Below are 15,642 nucleotides of genomic sequence, written 5' to 3'. Positions count from 1 at the left end.
AACAATACTTCAACTAAATACGTATATTTCATGCAATAATGACTTTTATTTCTTCTGACTTTTCCTAAACTAAACATAAAACATCGGTTAGGGTTAGTTTAACATTCTGTAAAAGTACCTTCCGTTTTTTTTTTGTTTGTTTTTTTTTTTTTTGTACTTCTGCAGAGAAGGTAAAAAACCGATAAAAACTGGATATATTTTTCGTGTTTTTATTCAATTTAACATGTTTATTCAGCTCGAAAAGAATACAGTGTTTACCGATGTGTTGGAAAATTCAAGATGGCGTCTCACACATTCTTTAACACCGTAAGTTTGGGAAAAGGTGTTATAAATAAAAAACTATACAAAATACTATTAAAAACCCGCCGAATATATGTCAACCTATGTCACGGTAACATATATTGAGCGAGTTTTTAACAGTATTTTAACCGGTTTTTTATTTATTACACCTTTTTCCAAACTTACCGTGTTAAAGAGAGAATCGGCCGCCATCTTGAATTTTCCAATACATCGGTAAACACTGTATGCTTTTCGAGCTGAATAAACATGTTAAATTGAATAAAAACACGAAAAATTTGCCTTTGATAACATTTATTTGTTATATATTTGTTTTTTTGGCAACTTATTCGAATCTATGTGTACAGTAATACAAACCCGAAATGAATTTAAGACCACGAGTGAAATGAGAAAAAGAAGTCAGCGGGTTTGGTTGCCATAACAACGTGACGGTAGTGAACGTGTGTGTGTGCGTGTGTGCGCGTATTTCGTGTAGTTTAGTTTCGTATAATAGTTTCGTATTTTTTTAATTTGTAAATAACAAGTTATTAAAAAATTAAACCGTTCCAAGATGGACAATAAATAAAGCCATAATATTTTATGGTAAAGGTAAGAGCGTAGAAACGATTGTTTTTTAGGAGATGTGATTATTGGATTAACCAATCAGAAATCGTCTGTGGCACACACACATCTCTGTTTTTATAGATATATAGATAGAAGATAGATATAGATATAGATAGATATAAGATAGAAGATAGATTAAATGTTAAATAGATTATGTAAATAGTACAGTTGAAATGATTAGAATATTTCCAATATGTAATAAGGTCGAGGTAATTAGTTAAAGAGATTTAATATAATGTGATATGCAAATGAGCATAAGTCATTCGATATGGGGGTTGTTTGTAGAATAGTATATAAAGAAATTAGGCAATGATTCTTATGTCTCTTATAACAGAAACATCCTAAAATGGGTTCTAATGTTTCTCTACCAGGAGAGATCTACCCTCTTACCTCCTTTATATTTCGTTGATGGTGGAGAGCTGTACACACAGACAGAAACACACGAACCCTATTACTTTATAAAAATATAGATGGCCGTTTTTTAACAGACTAGTAACCTATTATAGTTCTCGCTTCTTACACATATTCAACAGTAAACGGAATTTGAAACACTGTAAAGGAAGATCTTTCCATCCGAAGGAACATTATGACAACTTTGGTTATATTTCATATAACTTTATTTCAACAGGTTTGTGGCTTCCCTCTGAGTTTGGCAAAGACTCTCTAGATTTCTACATCTTTTTATATGCGCCCTATACACTTCCGTGAACTCTCGATTCGTGTTTTTCGCATATATATATAAAAAAATGTTTCTTTGTTTTCTTTTACATAATCCTTTACGTAAAAAGGCTATTCCCTTGTTTATAGTTAAATGTAAATATTCTAACTGGCTTTAAAACTAGTTGTATTATAGCAATTTATTGCTACATTTCTGCTTACTAAATTCCAAAGTCCTTTGCTTATTGTAAATGTTGCATCGGTTTAGTTAAAATCTCTGATGAAAAAGCTTCAGATCGTGTCCTCTCAGTTCACATTTGGGTGCCGGGGGTGAAGAGAAGATCCCGGGGGAGGTTGTAATAGCCATGAAGGGGGTTATAGTTCAAAATTAGGTCGCCTCTCAGTCTCCCGCGCTCCAGCAAGAAAAGCTGCAGATGGATTTCATAAGGGAGGTCACAAAAACCTTCCACCAACTGGGTTTCCAGACTCTGCACTAGCTTCAGATGCTGAATGTCATGAACCAGGTATAGAGACGATGCCTGGATGCCATACTCCCACAGGTCAAATAAGCGATATGTACATAGGGAGGAAGACCTTTGGTAGGAGGTTGATGAAGGAGAACTTGATGAGAAAAAGATTACTCCTTGACTTGTTGGCAGCTTGAATACAGTGATTTGAACGTGAATGCCAGCAAGGCATCTGATCTTGGCAACATTCCAGTCATAGTGTCAAAAAAGCTGCAACCAAAACTTCTACTCTTACAAAGCCATCCAATTGTGACTTCAAGAAGAAATACTTCCCATCACATAGGAAAACTCCGTCAGTCTGCCTTTGTTTATAGTTAAATATAAATATTCTAACTGGCTTTAAAACTAGTTGTATTATAGAAATTTATGGCTATACTTCTGTTTACTTAATTCCAAAGTCGTTTGCGTATTGTAAATATTTTTTAATGGCTTAAAATATTTGACTCATCGTAAATTCCCAATCTATTATTCTTTTCCATAACTTGATTTCTTGCTTATGAAATATTTGCTATTATTTTACTTTCCACCCTTCCATATTTTCTTCATCATTCGATTGACAATCTATGAATCTTATTAACTCCCCTATCCTCGACTGGCTTTTAGCCTCGATAAGTAGTGAGTCATTACTAAGTAAAACAATAATTAAAAAATATGCATAACATTTTTCTTTTAAAACTTTGTTTCTTTCTTAATTCTAATTCTTTTTCTCTCTCTCTCTCTCTCTCTCTCTCTCTCTCCCACCCTGTCACTCTCTATCTCCATCCCTCGCGCTTTCTCTCCATTCTCCCCCTCCCTCTCTCTTGGAAAAATATAATAGAAAGAAAAAAACGAAGAATGCAAATAAAAAAAATGATTGACAAGGCTAATTGTCAAGAGAAATGGAGAAACATTATAAGCTATTTGGCCATCCATAATGATATAAACGGGATTTTTATAACTAAATAATTTTAATGATATTTAAAACAATATATGAACACAATAAAACACCCACTTGTATTATACGTTTTTTTTTTTTTGTTGTTTTTTGGACGACTGTTTTCATCTTGGATGTTATTCCTACAACATTTCAGCTAATATAACCTTTGACCTTCTTCACATGAGTCTTAAGAATCTGTATATCGAACTATGAAATTTGTATGAAATTTCAAACCGCACCCTTTATTAAATCAATAGGAGTAGCTTGCTCTTGTTCTGTCAGCCATGACCGGGTAGAAGTCTTAAGAAGTCGTTAAAGAAAGTAGAAAGTGGACTTTGGGTTTACTTTCGGCAGCCATATAACTCTCGTCTTTCTTATTTAGTTTTTAGTCCTCATATTCCATGAGCGATGTTTCTGGCAAAGAGGAAAAAATTGCTGTGTACTAGATCAGAATCTATTCCATCTAACACTTGGCAAGTTTTTGATTCTGAAGTATTTTTTTTTTTTTAGCTCCTGACATCAAGTTGTTTCATGCCTTACCTGGAGCGATTCCCATGAAAAAAAAAATGCAATTCGTAATTGTATTATTATTAGTATTGCTCGTACTTAAGATTGGACATTTAAACTCCATAAAACTATCACTTACAACTGATTACTACCTAACATTTTTATCCGTTGCACCATATGGATACTAAAAGATTTGCACAGACTTCTGAATCCGACATGAAGCATCTGAAGAATGTTAATGTACTCATTCCTCAAACACCAAGTCTCAGGTAAACTGCCATCTTGTCAAAGGAAAACAACAACAACAGCAGCAACAACAACAACAACAACAACAACAACAGCAGCCAAGAAGAGATCACTTTAAACGCACTTTCTTTTATCAATAGACAAGGGGAGATAACTCAACAGTCTTAACTCAAATTCACAGGTTGTAGGTTAAAGCGACCGAAACGTTGTAGGAATCACATCCAAGAGGAGAACAGTAGTCTGAATAATACAAATAATACAGATTATTAATCCTCATCTAAAAAATTTAAAAACATAAAACACTCATTGTTTTTGTGTGTGTGTGTGTGTGTGTGTGTGTGTGTGTGTGTGTGTGTGTGTGTGTGTGTGTGTGTGTGTGATTTTTTATTTCTCAGATAGTAGTTAATGTCTATCTTAGTAACACTTATTTGAATCTATGTTTTATATTTTATTGTTAACTGCTATTGTTATTTTAGTATTGTAAGGCTATTAAGTGTTTCCTGTTTTGCAGCTATAAAAGTCACCTAAAAGTAACATGAAATTCTCGTTTTTATTTCTTTCAGACGAGACCACACCCTCCAATTCATGAGGTATGCAATTCATTTCTCGTTCTTCATTCCTCTATTAGACAGGTTGTTTTCTCTTTATATGTTTCAAATATGCATGCTGAGAGTACAAGGCAGATTGATGGTTCCCCACATGAGCATCATAAACATGCATATTAAAAAGAATCTGTTCGATGGTTAACTATGTGAGGGTGGGGTGAAACACACACATTATACGATGTGGGTAGAAAAATTATTTAACCAGAGAAAAATAGAAAAAGAGTTGCAAAAAAAAAAAGTTCTTGTTTTAAAAATTTGAAGGTGTGTATTTTAAGATCATTTATCTTTGGTAACATGTCAGCATGGAGTTTTATCACTAGTCGCAATCTTCGTTTATCCAAATCTGCCATCAGGAATCAAAATAAAGTTATTCACTCGTGTCAAGGAATGTGATAAAACTATTAAATCTCCAATCAAACCATATGTTCAAAAATTAGGATCAATTCCGTGACCATTTTTTTTTGTCTCAATTAAAATCAAATTCACATTCAATAATCCTTCTAATGTCTCTTCACATTGCAATGTATATCGAAACTTCCTATGTATTCTATTTTCAAAAAGTATGTGTTCTGTATCGCATTTGATATAACTGAATGGTTAATCGCTGGTATTGAGAGCTTTACACACTTCAAAATATTTCAACAGGGACAGAAGAGCCAGCTATAGTACATCTCTGAATGCATAGCTGTCATTGATCATAGAAATCAGTTTTAATTGCTTTCAAAGAAATATATGCTCTGAAATCAAAACCGACTTTAGGACTGCCTGCAACCACTTCAAAAGAATTACAGAAAACACAACAGAGTTCTACGCCAATTAAATCTAGATTGGCTGAGCAGAGGGTTGTTTTCCATAAACAACATAATAAATACGTTTCTGAACAGATGTAAGACCCAGAGTCCAATTATCATCTCACAAAAAACTTTGTATCAAATTCCACATTTTGCATTTAAGGCCCCTACCTTCAGAATTTTCGTCTATGACCGTGAATATTCTAAGCAACATCTATATATCTGTTCAGAATATTTCCAAACAATTTTTCTATTCAATCTATTTGGCATAGGTTAAAACATTACATGTTTCGTTATTGTTAAGAGGGGTGTGGTGAAAAAAAAAACAAGGAAAGCGAACAAAGAGGGGGGGAAGGGTGCTGTGAATTTAGGTGGTCGGAAATACAGTTGACCAACACCTGTTCAACTTCATCTTAAACTCGTCTGTTGTTGGTGCGGTGACAATCTCAGGCAGCAGTCTACTCCAATGAGCCTATAGGCGGACGGAAAATGCAACTTTGCATCGGTTTAGTCAAAATTTCTGATGAAAAAAACACTTCAGGTCATGTGCTCTCAGTTTACGTTTGGGTGCCGGGGGATGAAGAGAAGATCCCGAGGGAGGTCGTAATAACCATGACAGGGGTTATAGGCCCAAATTAGGTCGCCCCTCATTTCCTCGTCAGCGTCAGACAAGGCCAAACTATTTGCAAAGAACTTTGCAGCTAATTCTACCCTATGCGACGAAGGCCATCAACTCCCCATATTTCCTCCTATAACACAGAACAAGCTAGGTAACATACAAATATCCGTGCATGAGGTCGCCAAGCTAATAAAAAACCTAGATTCCAGTAAAGCAACTGGCCCTGATGGCATCCCAATTATAGTGTTAAAAAAGCTTCAACCAGAACTTGCTCCCATACTTACGAAACTATTTAAGCGCTGCCTTAAGGAGAAGTGCTTTCCGACCCCCTGGAAGACCTCATCAGTTTGCCCTGTATTTAAGAATTCAGGTGATAAGTCATCTCCCTCTCAGTACAGACCAATAAGTCTTCTCTGTGTTATGAGTAAGTTGCTGGAATCCATATTAAATAGAGAAATAGTCAACCACCTCAGCAGGAATAACCTTCTTAGTGACACACAATATGGTTTCCGCTCTTCAAGGTCTACCGCAGATGTGCTTACGGTTATATCCCACAGGATTAGTGAATCTCTTGACAAAGGCTTCCTTTCTAGGGCAATTGCTCTTGACATATCAAAGGCCTTCGACAAAGTATGGCATAAGGGTCTACTTCACAAGATTTCCAGCTACGGTATAACTGGAAATGTTTTCTCAATCATTAAATCATTTCTCTCCGATAGGCTCATAAGAGTAGTGGTAGATGGTCAAAAATCGGAGGCCTGCAATATAAATGCTGGAGTCCCTCAGGGGTCAATCCTGGGCCCAACTCTCTTCCTGATCTACATCAATGACCTCCCTAAACACATACTTAAATCATTCGTTGACATCTATGCTGATGACACGACCATCTATGGCAACACATCAAAGGCTGTAAATGACAAAGTTCTCTCTGATTCTCTCTCCTCTGATCTCGAGCGCATGGTTCAGTGGGGGAAGATGTGGCTAGTTACCTTTAATGCATCCAAAACCAAACTCCTATCCTTACATCATCAACGCTCTGATCCCCAGCTGGCATCAATTGTGATGGATGGCTCTCGTCTGGGTGAGGCCCCGTGTTTTGACAAGCTTCTGGGTTTGACCTTTACTCCTGATCTGAAATGGAACACGTACATCAAGTCTGTTGCCAAGGTCGCTGGAAAGATGGTGGGATCCTTCTACCGCTCCAGAAGATATCTCACTACTGATGCAATTCTCTATCTATATAAAAGCCAAGTACGGCCAAGGATGGAATACTGTTGCCATATCTGGGCAGGAGCTGCCAAAAACAGCCTATCATGCCTTGACAGAGTACAAAATAGACTTCGTGGTTTAGTGGGGGATGCCCTTTTCTCTACCCTGCAACCCCTCTCCCACAGAAGAGACGTTGCAAGCCTATCCTTTTTTTATCGTTATTTTCATGGCAGGTTCTCGTCTGAACTCCAATCCCTGGTCCCCCCTCGCCAATCTTTCACGAAAAACACCCGTCTAGCTGAATCCACTGTGAAAAATTTCCCCCACTCTATATCTGTGCCTAAATAAAAACGCGGATTTCATGAACAAAGCTTCTTTCTTAGAACTGCACACCTGTGGAACTCTGTTCCGTCTGCCTGCTTCCCTCCGGACTACAACTTGGATGTCTTCAAGTCTAATGTTAACAAATTCCTAATGAACCGCCCCCTTAAGTAAACACTTCATCAAATCTCCTCACTAACGTAATGTACTTGCAATAACCCTTATCCCTGAGTGGCTTCCGGGCCTTGATAAGTGGTGATCTCTGTGTAAAAAAAAAAAAAAAAAAAAAATTTCCTCCTTTTGTAGTGGATTGTGTATCCGTGTGTGTGAAATGGCACTAACCCTATTTAGGTTTAACCGGCTTCCTCTGAAGAAGAAAGCTCCATGGGAGTATGAAATTCACAAGCGAACCCCAGTCGCGTGTATATCCCCATTAGGGGGGATGATGACATTAGGTTTTTGAAACTCTTGCAGGGAGGTGTTGATGCCCTTCTACATACAGCGCCTGGAATTCCCAAATTGGTCACCCATTTTAGTAATGACCAGGTTCAACATTGCTTAACTTTGGTGATCTGATGGGAACCGGTGTGTCAACGTGATTATGCCGTAAGTGGATTAGCTCTCACTGATGAGAGTTCAATTGAAAATGACACTTTTAACACAATCAACTGTATTGGTATACTGTTAACTTTTTTCATCCTTCAAAATTTTAAATAAAAATAAATAAATAGATACTCACGATTTTAACTTCAAAATAAAGATAAATAAATACTCACCATTTAAAAGTCTCAGTAGTCATCAAAGATTTTAATATATGGTCAGTGAGCACAAGCTAGTCATTATTTCAGAAGTGGCAAAGTTTTTTGTTTTTTTTTATAAAAAATAAAAGTTATTAAAAAATGGTAATTAAAATTATGTATTTCTAAAAGTTCGCTTGTTTATACTCGTTACTTACAGATATAATTTTATTATGCATAAAATTGCTTCGGTCTGGAAGGATTTCTCCTTCACTCTTAGCGGATAGGAAAGATCAGCTCCTGAATTCTCACTCTCATCCACCCATTTTTCAATGAGACCATGTAAACCAAGCCTCCTGTTTTGAACACATATCTATTCTGAACAGATTTAATCTTCCTTTGAGGTTATCAGACAATCCTCTCATTAAGACTCACATCATACATCTATCGTACCATTCCCAGATCATTTTTCCCAATTATCAATGGCCGGGTTTGACTTCCGTTCATACTTTGTACGCATTTCTGATAGATTCTTCTGTGGATCAACTTTGGTAGCATCCAACATTTTATTTTTTTTTACAAGGTAGTCACCACTTATCAAGGCCCGGAAGCCACTCGGGGATAAAGGTTATTGCGTGTACAGTGATCAATGGGATAGTATCGTAGTAATCGTTAGTACTGGAGATTTGATAAAGTGTCTTACTTAAGGGGGCGGTTTATCAGAAATTTGTTTATGTTGGACTTGAAGACATCCAAGTTGTAGTCAGGTGGGAAACAGGCAAACGGAAGAGAGTTCCACAGGCGTGCACTTCTTAGAAAGAAGCTTTGTTCATGGAATCTACGTTTTGGTTTTGGCACAGATAAAGAGTGGAGAAAATTATTGACAGTGGTTTCAGCTAGACGGGTGTTTTTGATGAAAGATTAGCGAAGGGAACTAGAGATTGGAAGTAACGTTAAAACAAAGACAGGTTCGCAACATCTCTGTTGTAGGAGAGAGGTTTCAGGGAAGAGAAAATGGCATCACCCACTAAGCCACGAAGTCTATTCTGTACTCTGTCAAGGCAGGATAGGCTGTTTTTAGAACCTCTCCGAATTTATTCCACCTTTTTCTAACTCTTGCAATCATACGATCATCAACTTCCCCTGTGATCCAATGGTACCATAACGATAGCAAAACTTCTGGACAACCTCAAGAGTTTCGCCATCCAAATATATTCCCTCTGTATATCCTTTTACATTGTGTTCCACTTCTTACATAAAAACTCGTTATAATCTCTAAACTTATCTGCAATTCCACTGTATTTCTCGTGTATCCAATGATTACAAGAAAAAATGTAGTTGCTCCAAACCTCCTTTCTATAGATTGAACAAGGGAACATTCCTTTTTCAGGTGGGTTTCCAAAACTACAACCACTGATTATCACTTGATAACGTTCATTCTTTGGTAACGTTCATTCTTTGGTAATGTTCATTCTTTGGTAACGTTCATTCTTATGCCTTTATATAACTAATCTTTTTCTTCAGATATCAGGTCTGTTATTGCAGAAATAGATGAACATGGCTCTCCAGGCTCTTCTGAATTCGATCTTTCTTATGGGATCTATAGTCGTGCTTCCAGTGTTTAGGTTATCTGTGAACTTTATTCATTGTCTTCCTCTGCTCTGCTTTTTACCAGCGATTTTTCCTAACATCAAACTTTTTTCCAAGCCATCCGCCCACATTAAATGGTTGAAGGATTTTGACTGCCTAGTGTGGACGACATTGAGTAGTGACCTGCTGTACTCTGTCTTACGCATGACTTCTTCGTTTGTCTTCCTTTTTGTCCATGAGACTCATAGAATTCTCCATAAAAACCATATCTCTGCTGCTTCCAACCCACTTTCAGCCGTTTTCATTACTGTCCAATATTCGTAACCGTAAAGGAGAATTGACCATATGTACGCCTTCAAGATTCTGATTTTTGTGTTCAGTCTTACGTTTCTATTTTGTAAGATGCACTTCATGCTATGGAAGGCAGATTTTCTCATCGTGATACTTGTCTTGATTCCCACGTCACTCTTTTTTTTTTTTCTCTTTTCTTTTTTGTTCAATTTTCATCCCAAGCAAGGCGCAGTAGTAGAGGGTTACTATCGGGGGCGTGATATGACACTATTGGTGTCATGAATGCATGCAGCGAGGTGCAAATTGCGGTGAGAGGGGGTGTTTGACCAGACGGGATGGGGTGAACGAGGGCAGAGAAATGCAAAACCTTAGCTAGGAAAATAGGACCAACCGCCGATATGTCATTATGAGCTTGTTAAAGGCAAAGCAGATGTTATATTGTCTCAAAAAGGGAGACAGCTTTGGAATTATCTACATGTCAAAAGAGATGGTCGTATTAGAAGTGACATCAGATGATAACGGACTACACACACAGTGCTGGACAAAGACAAACCCCTGGGGACTGCCAATAGATATCAGTGTGAACAACCACCCCCTCCCAGGAAAGGGAGAGAGAGAGAGGTGTTGAGTTGAGTGGACAAGACGAAGGGTAAACTCTAAGAGGAAGAAAGAAAGGGTGTTTGTAACCACTCTCTGAAGGAGAGGTGGGGAAAAGGGGTTGGATTTATAAAAAGGAATTCTAAAAAGAGTAGAGTCGTAGCCAGCAAACTGAACAGCTGGGCTGGTCAAGCGCTCCCAATTTGGGAGCCCTCATGGCCTGATGTTATGATGTTAACTAGCCTGTGTTAATGGTAAATCTGTGACTTTACTGGTCTGGTCTTACATCGTTTAACTGCTATAGCCAGTCACCTGAATTTAGACAGTAGCTGTTATGAAGTAATGAAATTAATAAATAGTTTGTTATTGTTATAAACCGGAGTTCTGTTTTTTTGTGGTGAGGACTCTTTATTTTTCAGCAAGCTACAAAGACCAGCGGAGTGATTGATGTACCCGGAGACTACCTATACAGGCTAGGAGATGATTCGATCCAGAGGCAAAGCGCCCCACCATGAAAACACAGTGGGTGAAGACGATCAACAGGCCAACTTGTGACGGGACAATGTACGATCGAAAGAACACCTGTCATATCGGGTGAAATCCGACGAGGATAAGGACACCCGGTGTGGTTGGTGCAGTATCAATCCCGTTATAGTAAGTTGCAAGGATATTATGAAGGGAGATGAGCAGTAAGATGTATATTCACATTACACTTGAACTTCTGCATCTCAGTACAGTTGGGAAAGCAGAATCTCGGAAAAGAGTTCCAAAGTCTAGCAGTTCTGGAGTAGAAACTATTAGAGTAGAAGGCTTTCTTACATCCAGGGATTTCTACTGTGTAGGGGTGGGATTTTGCTGCTTGTTGGGTTTGTCTTACATACAATAATACAACACAGGTACTTGAGCATATCCACCTGTCTGATGGTCTCACCTTTACATTCGATATTTCATTTCTGCCTTCTTAGCATTAAGTTGCATCCCTGCCTTCTCACTTTCATCCGTTATTTTCGTCATTATTCGTTGCAATTTGTCAGTAACAATCATGTAACTAATTAGATAACGCGCTCTTAGAGAATGAAGGGTGTATTTGCCAATCACTTCCCTATTAATTAGATTGTTTCAACGTGGCCATCTTTTTGCGCAAAAAAAGGTGAGAACGACAGAAAAGAAAGAGTCAGTCTCCAAAGTCCATTGTTTGAAGATGTAATTTCATTAGAACATTTTTAGGACGATTTGTCTCTGAACGCTTTCACTGAAAACTCAGGCCATAATTCCGTTGACTTCAAACGTATGACATCATATACGCTTTTCATCATTGCTTTCCAATTCCCACCATATGGCTTCTACAGTCAGAATTAACCCCCTCATCTTTTCTGAACTTTCACCTACAACATTTACTACATAACCGCTAATATGTACTAGCTAATATATCCAAAAGTCAACTTACCCACTAATTTTTGCAACTGTATGAATATTTGTTTAATGACAATATGTTAGTGCTTGATATATGATAATATTTTATTTTTTATTCATATATTAATAACGTAAATCGTATAAATGAGACAGACGTGATCTCTTTCATCCTCACTGCTTCTCACTCCAACTCTTCCCCCCCCCTCTCTCTCTCTCTCTCTCTCTCTCTCTCTATATATATATATATATATATATATATGTGTGTGTGTGTGTGTGTGTGTGAAGTATTAGCCTTCGTGTGTGTGTTTGTCTGTGTGTACAACTCCCTATCATCAAAAAAATAGGAAGTGCATATAGTGTGTGCACACCTCTCCAGGCCTAGAAATATTAACGCCCTATGACTTTCTGTTAAAGTAGCCATTTATTTAGATCCGTCATTTCTACATATAGCATTCTTCACACCACATCTACATCGACTGAGTTACGGTCATTAGCATATCACATTAAACTAAATCTATTTAAATAATTTGCTCGATGATATTACTTATTCGACATAATAGCGTCGTTAATACTGTACTATTTAAAAATATAATTTAAAATTTAATTTTTTAGTTTATTTTCATTTCAATTTATATTTGATTTAACTTAAATTTACTTATTGTTATCGTAAATCTGAAACCTTTTAATTTTCAAACCAGAAAACCAAGGGGAATAACTGTGATAGTTTAATTCTTTGAGTGCGTTATTAAATATTTTCTGTAATAGATTTGCTTTCATTTCGAAATATTCTTCTAAGCTGAATTAATTTCTTTCGCTTATTCTTAATTTTAAAGTAACCTTTTTTATTTGTTATTGTTGAGTTATCCGTTTCTTTCACTGTATTTAGTTGTTTTACGCCGACATAATTCATCGTTCTGTTTATAATTGTTTATTTTTGATAAAAAAAAAAAAATACAGCCATTGAATTATAAGTGGTTTGCCATACTTAAATGTACACTGAAAAGATACCATAATACTTAAAGTTAAATTCAAATTTTGATATATCTTTTAATTTAAACGCGAAAAAAAAACAATTGGGACGCTTGTTGCGAGAGTTTTTCACTATACGCTGAAACCGTACACAGTAAAACAGTGCGTCATAAAATGCTCTTATGGTTGGCAACGGGTTAATGTAGGTTTATTTGTAATAAAATTGCGTTAAAATAACTTAAACGTAATACGGAAATTAACGATGTAAAAATGCAGAAAGTATTAGCAATTGTTTATTTGAATAATTTAAACGCGAAAAAAAAAACAATTGGGATGCTGAAACGTACACAGTAAAACGATACGTTGTCAACAGGTTAAAGTTGATTTATTTGTAAGAAAATTGCGAGTTGTAATAAAGAATAGTTGCAAAGCATCCCCACCCTTCCCATGTTAAATAATAATCTCTAAATAATAGCGTTAATATTTTAATGCGCAGGTCAAATTCTGCAAAAGTAGCGATTTATGTCTATTATCTGTTATGGGTTTATGTTTATGTACGCATACGCAACCGGAAGTCGTAAACCGGATGTTGGGTTACAATACCCGTTACAAGATCATTTGAGTTTTATAATTATATAGATTTAATATAATATATATATATATATATATATATATATATATATATATATATATATATATATATATATATATATATATATATATATATATATATTACCATATATGATATCACATACATCGCTATGGTATAATTGTTACCATAAATCGGTATTTTTTAGTTTACCGACCTCTCGTCATTCACCTTTGAATTGTCGGCTTTTAAGGTTTTGGGGGACGCTGAGAACGAATATTGCATTTATTTATTGCGCAAACGAGTAGTTCTTCATATTTGACGACATTTATTATCTCTCGTAATCACTACAATTTGGCAAGCAAGATTGCCACCCGTGCATTTATTAAAAAAAAAACACCAAAAAGAGCCAAACGAGCCAAAAAATGACCCCAGCCCTCCTTTCACTTTCTTATGATTGGACAAATAATTATTTTCATGATGAAAAAAAAACACATTTATTTTCGTTTTTTGACACAAACCGATTTTTTTCTTCTGACATGGTATGAAGTCATGGACCCTAGGACTTTTTGAAGAAATGTTAGTTTCAATAAAGTGGGGGATCACTTTTCTATGATAATTTAACCTAAAATGAGCACCACACGTTGACCCCTCCCAAAGTAAACATTTTGTTTACATTGCGGCATTGGGGGGATGTCGGCGACGACCGGGGGGGGGGGGCGTTGTTGTAATTGTACTATTTATAATTGTTTCCTGTGAAGGTGTGCTTTGCAAAGCGCATAAATAAAAGGCAATGTCAGACGTTTAAAACCATTGGCGTAGACCTGACAATTGTTTCAGTCACGGTATATTCTACGTCTCCATCAGCCGGACAGGAAGTTCAGAAAAAACTCTACATTCTGGTTCCAAATCAAAGAAGCAGAAATGTAGTTTACCACGAGGCTCTTTCAATGAAAAGTTCTACAAAAGGATATGATGAAAAACTGATCTGATCTGATTGTGGTATGTTTTCAGTATTCAATGTGTTAGATAAGATTTAAGAATCGAGTTGAAATTTACTTCCCTCTTACAACATCCACTTACTGGAAAGGTGTCCGCAAATCGCATACCTGAGTGTGCAGCAAAGTCCCGTATGACGCGCGAGTACCTTTACTAGTATATATATATATATATATATATATATATATATATATATATATATATATATATATATATATATATATATATTTACATATACTTCGGAATAGTTTTTATTTAACAATCAGTGGTTATGTAAACGTGAGATTGTTGGTTTACAAAATATTACTGGCAGTAATATTCTATAAGTTATCCCATCTAAATAAGAATTGCTCGATATGCAAGATAGAGCAAATAAATTAAACTGTAATTCAATGAATTTCAAAAAACTCTCATTAAAATGAAATGAAGTGGTTGAGTTTCATATCAAAGACTTTTTTATTATTCTAAGCAAGACAAAGAATGCTTTAGAAAGTTTATCTCCTTAACCTATAGGGTTTCGATGCCTACCATCTCATCAGAGGAGTGAAAATATTAGCAAATAGTTATAAAGGTATGCACCCTATTTGCTAAAGTCAGTGAGACATGGAAAGTCAAAGTGAAAATAATACATTTATCAGAAGTTCTGTAGCAGGAGTATTTGTAGAAAAAGGATATGAATGTTTTTGTTGATCCAACTTGTAATATATATATATATATATATATATATATATATATATATATATATATATATATATATATATAATTTATTTTTAAAATATAATTATCCACTGACATGTGTTTCGTCATCTAGAGTGGCTGGACTCGTAGACAACGAAACGCGTGTCAGTGGATGATTATATTTTAAAAATAATACATATGCGGCTCCCAATTTGGGGGTAACAAACTTGTCAAAGGGAAAATTATTCCCAGCTTGCATTTAGGTAAAAATGCGCTTCCATATAAATAATTGAATCATTCAATAGGTATTGCTAACAAAAACAAACAAACAACATACATATATATATATATATATATATATATATATATATATATATATATATATATATATATATATTTATATATATATATATATTTCTGTATAAATATTATTTATTCACTTATATTTCCTTTTTATACATACCAATCCTCATTTGAGAAG

At 35.7% G+C, this 15,642-nt stretch overlaps 1 protein-coding gene and 1 pseudogene across 4 annotated transcripts in view; one reads left to right on the top strand and one right to left on the bottom strand.

The window, feature by feature from the left end:
- The window catches only part of LOC145254880 (uncharacterized), an 814,065-nt gene that overhangs the window by 210,159 nt on the left and 588,264 nt on the right, over window positions 1-15,642 (top strand). For 3 of the 4 annotated variants that reach the window (XR_013863831.1, XM_080113773.1, XM_080113764.1), the window contains exon 2: window positions 4,317-4,343. The exons of the other annotated variant lie outside the window; for it this stretch is intronic. The gene's annotated coding sequence lies outside the window, so the exon portion shown is untranslated. The remainder of the gene's footprint in view (window positions 1-4,316; window positions 4,344-15,642) is intronic. 4 annotated transcript variants of the gene reach the window in all.
- Window positions 7,792-7,910, bottom strand: LOC145265581 (5S ribosomal RNA; annotated as a pseudogene).

The sequence above is a fragment of the Euprymna scolopes genome, chromosome 3, assembly GCF_053919585.1.
Source record: "Euprymna scolopes isolate OS-2025 chromosome 3, ASM5391958v1, whole genome shotgun sequence".
Lineage (NCBI taxonomy): Eukaryota > Metazoa > Mollusca > Cephalopoda > Sepiida > Sepiolidae > Euprymna > Euprymna scolopes.
This window is presented reverse-complemented; position numbering and strand designations above follow the sequence as displayed.